The sequence below is a fragment of the Psammomys obesus genome, unplaced genomic scaffold (genome assembly GCF_907164565.1).
Source record: "Psammomys obesus unplaced genomic scaffold, mPsaObe1.curated_primary_1811, whole genome shotgun sequence".
Lineage (NCBI taxonomy): Eukaryota > Metazoa > Chordata > Mammalia > Rodentia > Muridae > Psammomys > Psammomys obesus.
The window spans coordinates 12,890,392-12,899,570 of NW_026592118.1; positions in this window are offsets into that span (position 1 = coordinate 12,890,392).

The window sequence follows — 9,179 nt, forward strand, 5'->3', positions numbered from 1 at the left end:
CCTCGGTTGTTGCATCGTCCTTATCGGCAAAGGCCGGTCGCGACAAGGATGTAGCCCCAGCAGGCCTGGAACTCACTGTGCACATCAGGCTGCCCAGACTAATAATCGGTCTACTTGCCTCTGCCTCTCCAGCGCTAAGCCTGCCGCTGTGCCTCACAAACCTTGTCTGGGTCACGTCTTTCTTTCTTTGTTTTTTTTTTTTTTTTTTTTTTTGAGATGGGGCTTCTCTGTGTAGCCTTGGCTGTCCTGGTGCTCCCTTTGTAGACCAAGCGGACCTTGAACTCACAGAGATCCACCTGCCTCTGCTGGGATTAAAGGCGTGCACCACCACTGGGACAGATCTTAAAATATTTTTATTTACACTTTTATTTATTTTGGTCAAGCATCGGTTATATAAGCCTTTGATCCCAACGCTTGGAAGGCAGAGGCAAGTGAATCTCTGAGTTCGAGGCCAACCTGGTCTACAGAGTGAGTGCCAGGACAACCAGGGCTACACAGAGAAACCCTGTCTTTGTGAAAAAAAAAAAACAAACAGAACAAAATATTCAAACAAACAAGCAAACCAACAACAACAACAAAAACCCAAAAACCACTTATTTGGGAGGTGGATATGTGCACGCCACAATGTGTGTGTGGGGGTCAGGAGACAGCTCGTGGGAGGCTGTTCTCTCCTTCTGTCTCGTGTGTCCAGACACTGGACTCTGGTCTTCAGGCTTGGTGGCAAGTGCCTTCATCTGCTCAACCATCTTGCAGTCCTAATATCATTTACTCATTTGCGTATTTATATACTCATTTATTTTATGTACCCGAGTGTCTTGCCTGCATGTAGGTGTGTGTGTGTGTGTGGTGTGCATGCCTTGAGCCCACAGAGGTCAGAAGAGGACATCAGGACCCCTGGAACTAGAATTACAGATGGTTGTGAGCCGTCTTATGGGTGCTGGGACCCAAACTCAGGTCCTCTGCAAGAGCAACCAGTTCTCTTAACCACTGATCCGTCTCTCCAGCCCCCATAAGGTCTTATTTTTATTTATGTGTATGCATCTGTGTGATTGAACGCCAGTCAGTTTCCTCTTTCTGGGTGAGTCCCGGGGACTGAACTTGTGTCATCAGCCTTGGTGGCTAGTCCCCTTACCTGCTGAGCCACTTCTCTGGGCCATCTTTCCTTGCTTCTTGTGCTTGAGGTCCGGATCTCTGGATTTATAACTTTCATCTTCCAGTGTGGTAACTTCCCACCATTGCCTCCTCTAACAGTTTTCCTCCCTCTGTTCTTTTTCCTAAGACTCAGGATAACATGGTTCATGCTGGTTAACGTTGTTCTGCATCACTGGTTTTCTTTGTTTTTAACAGCCCCTTTGTCTTTTTCAAGTATTTTTTTTCCTTCTGTGTCTCATTTCTTGAAGTCCACACTTTGAGTTCATGATTTTCTGTAACATCTAATAAGCTGTCAATTCCCATTCAGGGCTGTTGCTTAATTTCAGATATTTTATCTCTAACCCAGTTGAGGACTCTGATATTTTCAATAGTTGGGGGAGGGAGGGAGGATTTGAACCTGGAGCCCCAAGTATTCTGGGCACATCTTCTGCTACTGTGCTGTACCCTGGCCCTACATAGCTTTTAAACATGTGAAATGTAATTAATAATAACTGCTGGAGAGGATCTTCCAGGTCAGAAACACACACACTGTCCTCTTCACTGCTCTGTCCTACCAACAGCAGCCATGTTGCTCCCCTCACTCAGGATGTCCACTGGGCCCTGCAGGGTGCCCCTTCCTGCTCTGTGGTCTGGAAGTCTCTCAAGGCAGTGAGCCAGCCCAGCAGCTACAGCCCAGCAGTAGCCTGAACATCATTTTCCCCATCCCTTGGGATTGCTAATGTCCACAGCCTGATGGCTTATGTCTTGAAAACAACCGTTCCGTTTGTCTGGTTTTGCTTCTTTTGAGTGAGAGGCAGGAGGCCTAACGGTCTTTGTCAGTCCCTCTTGGCTGGAAATGGGGGCAGAGTTCACGTGTTGGAAGCTTTGCAGCCCTGATTCGGAGTTAGCTCTGCATTCTCGGAAGTTCCTGGGATAAGGCTGCAGGAGATAAAGGGGGCGTCTGGGGTGGGTGGTGGGAGGTTAGCCGGCTGGCTTGCTGCTACAGAACACAGCCCTGGTCAGAGACCCAGAAAGGGCTGACATTCTAGGGCCGGATGTGGGGTGACCACAGAGAGTCCTGCACATGTGCAGACTAGACCCCCGCCCCTGTGTCCACATGGTCTCATGCCCAGAGGGGCCATCAGTGGCCATATGAGGGAGACTGGACTTTTTGTTGTTGTTGTTTGTTTGTTTGTTTTTGAGACAGTTTCTTTGTGTAGCCCTGGCTATCCTGCAACTCACTCGTAGACCAGGCTGGTCTGTCTCAAACTCACACAGATCCGCCGGCCTCTGCCTTTCAACTGCTGGGATTAAATGTGTGTGCAACCACTTCCCAGCGAGACCGGAGCAAAAAAACACCAGTGTGTGCGCACATCCATCGTAGCACAGGTCAGAGGACAACCTGTGGGAGTCAGTTCTCTCCCACTATGCGAGTTTCAAACCCAGGTTGTCAGGCCTGGCAGTGAACTGCCTTTACTTTCTGGGCCATTTCATCAGCCTAAGACTGGACTTTCTAAGGCTGCCTCCTTTTTTATTTTGAATCTGAATGGAAAGGGCGGTGATCCCTCAAGCCAAGTTGAAAGAAAGGGGGTGTGTGAGGGGCAGGCAATGAGCTGGGGGCGGGTTAGGGCAGGCCAGGTCCCGGGACTAGCTGAAGATGGATGATGGTCTCTGTTCTAGGCTTCTCTGCACCCCAGCAACTCCCACGTGTGTGTGCAGGGTGCCAAAGGCTGATGTGCTAGTTTCTAAATACTATTTTTCTGTGCACATGTCCGTGTGTGTAAGAGGCACAGCTTATAGGAAGCACTGGAGGAACGAGAATTGTGAAACATACACGCTTTTTCTTCCCCCAAGGGAAGAAATGACGCCTTTACACCTGGAGGCCGGGAGTGGATGTTTAACAACCTGGTGATTTTTTGGTATTCTACTCAGTCAACCTTCACCTGAACCCCCAAAATCCTGAACAGTTTTTTAGGCCCTAATCCGAGTTTTATCTCCCAGTGAATACGACCCATCCTTATGAAAGAGGTCATCCTCCAGCAACAGAATCCATCCTTACGCTTGTTACAAATCCTTCTGAGGCCCTTCCCCTGAGCGGTTACCAGTCGCTAGGAGTCATTGGAAGGGTCGCAGGTGCTTTGCTCTAGAGATGTGTGTCCTTTGCAAGGAGGTTTAGATGTGGCCATTTCTGAATCTTTACTAACATAATTATCACGAGAAGACCTTTTCCCAAAGTTTTACTGTGTTTAAATGTGTAAGCAAAATAAGCTGCTTGGTCAGACTCTGAAATTTTTGAGCCAGCATCTGCCATCACACAGCAGAATGCTTTCTAAGCTCATCCCTTGCTGAGTAAAACCTCCCTGAGTAAAACCTCTGGCTGCCCGTTCATCTGCTGATGACACCTGAGCTGTTTCCGCCTCTGCCACGGGGAGCCTTCACATCCGCACTTGTGTTTGGACACACATGTTCAGTTCTCTGGGGTGACTCCTAGGATCAGAGTCAAAGTTACTTGCCTCAGTGAGGGAACCAGACAACTTCCAAAGTGGCTGCACTAGTTCATGCTCTTGCCAGCACGGGTGCTCCAGTGGTTCCTGTTCTTGTCAACACTTGTGGTCCTCCATTTTTTAGGCTATGGCCATCCTTGTGGAGGTAAAGTGACCTCTACAGGCCCCGTGTTTCTGAGAAACAACTTTATTGTGTTTCAATAAAATACTTTATTGTGTATAACAGTGGGTGTACCATCAACACAGCCATTTTAGAACATTTTTTCACCCCCAAAGAAAATCCTGTCTGTTCTAGCCATCGCTCTTGTCCTGGTGAGTTGTGGCGTTTTGTTTGTTTGTTTGTCCAACTTGACAGAAGCCAGAGTCATCTGGGAAGAGACTCCTCAGCTGAGAAGTGCATCCGTAAGACTGTAGAAGAGTCTGTGGGATATTTTCTCCGTGAGCGATTGAGGTTGGAAGGCCCAGCACCTGCGCAAGGCGCCACCTCTGGGCATGTGACTGGCAAAAGAAGGCAGGCTTAGCAGACCATGGGGAGAAAGGCAGTGAGCAGCATCTCTCCATGGCTGTGGCTTCTTCTTCAGCTCCAGCTCTTGGTTCCTGCTTGAATTCCTGCCTGACTTCCCTCAGTGATGAGCTGTGACCTGGAAATGTAAGTTGAAATAATCCCTTTCCTCCTTAAGTTGCTTCGGTCAAGGTGTTTACCACAGCAACAGAAACCCTTGAGTGGAACGACATCCCCTCATACTCTCTCAGACCCGCCCCCGCTCTAGGTGACCATTTCTCTGTGCACACATCCTCTGTCACACAAACACAATCACCTACCACGTGGGCTCTCACGACTGACTTCTCTCCCTTAACGTTTAGTGGACAAACACTTGCCTAGCACGCATGACGTCCTGGTTTGATCCCCAGCACCATAAAGAAAAGCATTCAGGGTCCGCCAGGCTGTACACCCCACTGTGTGCCCGCCACACTCTGATGCCCACTCGCTCAGCAGCCGATGGACCCTGGGGTTGTTTCTAACCATTGGCTATTTGTTACATATCATCCTATCCATAGGTGGATTCACCAGGCCACAGCACATGTGTGGAGGTCAAACGGTGGTGCGTGGGAGCCAGCTCTTCCTTCTTCCCACCAGGTCCTGCAGATGCATGGATGGCAATCGCTCATCAACCATTGGTAAACTTTTTTTTTTTGGAAAAATGTCTACACGAGTTGTGTGTGCATGTCTGCACAAGAGGTTCACACGCACACACAATCACACACACGTGTGTATGGGCATGCACGTGGGTGTTGGGTGTCTCCCACCCCTCTCCACCTTGTGGCTTTGATGAAGGTCTCTTCCTGAACTTGGCGCTTAGTTAGGCTGGAAGCCGGCACACTGGGAGGCAAGCTCTGGTCTTTCTGTGTGAGCAGCCAGCGCTCTTAACCACCAGTCCTTGGGCTGTAAAGCAGGAAGAAGTCTTAGTGTGTTCTGCGTTCAAACTTTGATCAGCTCTGTGAGATGCTTCCATTCCAAGGATCCTTTTCTATTTCTCAACAGCTGTTCCCCATACCTTTATTTGGTTTGTGAGGAAGGACCTCTGAGTTCCCCAAGGCAACCTAGAAATCACAATCCTCCTGCCTCAGACTCCTGAGGGCTAAGATTACAGCTGTGGGCCTTGAAACTGCCTTTGGATGGACAAAAGTTTGGATTTTGAGTGTTTCCCCTCATCCTCATGTTAAGGGTTGGCCCCCAAGGCGATGCTGCTGGGTGTAGGAGTGGTGTCCTGGATGGGGATTTAGTGTCCTAGGTCTTTCCTCTTTCCCTTGTGTTCTCTGGCTTCTCCGTGCCTCCACCATGCTACGCCAACTCCCCCCAGGCCCGTAGCAGCTGGATGAGCAGATCAGGGTGCAGAGCCTCCCACACTGTGAGCCAAAACAAACCCTTTCTCTTCATAAGCTCACCTCAGGCGTTTTGTAATAGTGACAGAAAGCTGGCTGCACATAGTTTTTAAATGTTTACATTCCAGCTGGGTGATGGTGCATGCCTTTAATCCCAGCACTCGGGAGGGAGAGGCAGGTGGATCTCTGTGAGTTCGAGGCCAGCCTGGGTTACACAGAGAAACCTTGTCTCTAAAGAACAACATAAGGAAGCTGTGTGTGGCTCTGGGAACTGCCCCTGGGGTGGAGGACACCCCTCACACTCACCCCAGGTGTTCTTGCTTAAGGTCAACCTCTCCTTTTTTGCTGTCTTCCTCCTCCTCTTCGGGGTTCTCTGCTCTCTTCTGCACATTCGAAGTCTCCTTCTGCTGGTTCCTCCTCAGCAATATAAGCCTAAGCAAACGTCTTCAGCCTTTGCATTCTTTTACTATACCCTCTAGATCGAGCCTGCCTTTCTTCAGCCAACCTGGAGCCACCATGAACCCCATCTCTCTAAAATACTTCCTGGCTTGTGCACTTTCAGCCAGGTGCAAATCATACAGGGACTTCCAGTTTCCTTCTGGAGCCCCTGAGCTCTTCTTTTGGGAATAACTCCCAAACAGGAAAGACCTCTATCTTCTTGAAAAATACTCGTACTTAGCATGTGGTACCCAAGCGAAGACAATGATGTTGGTCACTTTCACCCCCAGCAATGCAGCTGGTACCAGAAGGCTAAGAGGCTCCCTTTGGGTGCTGGCGAGGTCCAGCTGGGCCCTGCCCTAAATTCATTCCTAGTATGTAAGGCAATGGCTTTTCAGACTTGCCTTGCCCTGAAAGATCCCATTTCACGAGCAGTTTGGGATCCATTTTGAGGACAGAGGATGACTGTGCATCTGTCTGTCACAGCTCATGAAATGCACCATGAAAAATGACACCCTGGGAGTGAAAAGGGGGCAGGCATTGTACGAATCTATTGGAGTAAAGTAGTACTGTTGGGCACAGGAGCATATTAAAACCATGCCAGGAAAACCAGGCCTTAGAACTTATTGGACACATAAGAATAGGGTGTAACTCTCTCGCTGGGGGCCTGGCAGTAGCCCCTACCTGATGTGCACATCAAAGGGCAGACAGGCGGAGAACTCCACACTGCACGGGGGGGGGGGGGGGGGATTCAGCTCCACCCCCAGTGTTGACACAGCCTACTCTGTTTTTTCTGCCTTGCTGTTCAGCCACCTAGATGGCCTGTCCTTCCACCTATGGCCATTACCCATTAATGACTCTCTTCCCAGTCCTGTCCTGTCACATCCACAGCTGGACTCAGCTCTGTAGCTCAGCTCTGGCCTTGCAGCTGGACGCTACAAGAGCAGCTGCAGGCCCTCTCCAGAGCCGGCCAGCTGGCCTGATATCTTACCCCCACACAGTCGGTACGCCTATCAGTTTCCCAGCTTTGGCATCCCAGGCCTCTTTGAAACTCCTTGCCTTTTTAACCATTCTATAACACACACACACACACACACACACACACACACACACGTTATATAAAAGCCTGTGTTTGCCTCCTTCTGGACTATCAAGGAGAGCATGGTGGGAGGACTAACCTGACAAACTACCCCACTTGCAACACCTTGTTCCTCAATACATTCTGACACCCCGAGAAGACACAAATGTAACTTTTATGTTTCTGACAGTGTGAGCTCATGACAGGGACCCCAGAGGGAGCTTCCCTCTGCTACCGCCGGCCCACCTTGAGATTAGCACCATTCTAGATGTTTCTCAGAGTCTCCAGAGGGTCAGTCTTCCCGACAGGGGATGCTGCAGCTATCTTGTGTGGCCTTGGGGATGGTCACTCCCGGCACCGGAAGGTTATTTCCATTGATGCTGAGGTTCTTCTGAACAGCCTGCTCTTTCCCTCTCGGAAAGCGTCTGTCCTCTTTCCCACCCCTCCAGAGCCTCTGTTATGGTGCTTTCCATTCCAAAACCGATTAGCTCTCAGAGACCACAGGCTCCTGCAGGCTGGGACCACACTGCAGTGTTTGCTGATGTTAGCTTTGCTGCCGACCTACCTGGCTTCTGGAACTCAGGCTTTGTTGCTTCTAGGTGAAGCCTCAGAGCTCGGAGGAACTGGATGCTGCTTTCAAACGTTCTTGTCTCCAGGAAAGCTCTTCTATAGACATGACCCATGCCAACACGGTAATTACACAACCACACAGCCCCTGGGTACAAGTCCTCCTCGGAAATGAGGCTTATGGCTCTCAGCTCCACTGGCAGAAAGAGCAAACATGAGTCTTTTCTATCCACTACTATAAAGCTTGCGTTTAGAACAAAGAATTAATTTTTTAAAAAAGATTCATTTATTATTTATACAGTATTCTGTCTGCATGTGTGCAAGCAGGCCAGAAGAGGGCACCAGATCTCATTATAGATGGCAGTGAGCCACCATGTGGTTGCTGGGAATTGAACTCAGGACCTTTGGAAGAACAGCCAGTGCTCTTAACCTCTGAGCCATCTCTCCAGCCCAGGACAAAAATTTTTTTATCTCCCCACCTTGTAAGACTTTTCTGCAAATGCTTTAATGTTCTCCACTTAGTAAAGCCTTTATTTACACAAAGGCCCACCACTCCTTTCTAGGAATTTGATGGCCTAGAGCAGTGACCCTTTTCTCCTTGGACCAGTGACCTCTTTCTCCTTCCTCCTTCATTTCCCAGGAGCCAAATTCTTTTCAGTTGAATAAAGCTGGACCACAGCCAGTGGGGAAAAGACACAATCACCACCTGAGTTAGAATAAAAACAAACACACTTCCTATCTCAATGTGTTCGCTCTTTCTAAGCACACCCTCTCATCCAGACCCTGCCGTTGAAATGGTGGTCTTTTTCCTTGCGACCCTGAACTTATTTCTAGCATCCACAGATGTGCCCAGCAGTGAGGAATGAAGAGCAGGGATGAGAACTCTCCATCATGGACAGAGGCAGCTGGCAGAGGTCGGCAGGGCTCCATCTGTGGGCTCTAGAATCGGTTCCCCTGCAGGCCAGGGCTGAGGAGGCACCCAGATGCTTCCACGGGGACTGGTCGACAAACCAGAAGTGGAGGAGTCCCTTTTTGCTCAGACCTTGGAAATGTAGCTCTTTCCCCGGGTGACTGGCCTGCCCGACCCCCTGCTGGGCAAGCTCTTTGAGGCTGTATGTGTAGCCCTGCTGTTCCCTAGACTCCTTTACAAGTCCTCCCTCTGAGAACCTGGTTTCTCTCCACCCTCCATCCGCAGACTCCTCTCTAGGTAAACAGCCTTGGTCTCATCATTCCCCTGCTCCCCTTCCAGGATGGTTGCTCTAGGATGCCCGTTATTCACACACTCCTCCGCCCCTGGCCTCACCTGTACGGCCAGCTACCCACCATTTATCACAGCCCCGTGATGCATGTTGGACTTCAGACAAGCAGCTAAGGGGCCTTTTGGACCAAAGCAGAACTGGCTCCCAGAGTCTCCCAGCATCCCTTGGTCCCTACCTGCTGCAGGGTGTGGCTGGCATACCCTGTCCTCTACCCTGAACTCCCCAGCCGAGGGGCCGGCTTCCCCTCCCTCCAGGATATTTTGGTTCCCCTTTCTTCTTCTTCTTCTTCTTCTTCTTCTTCTTCTTCTTCTTCTTCTT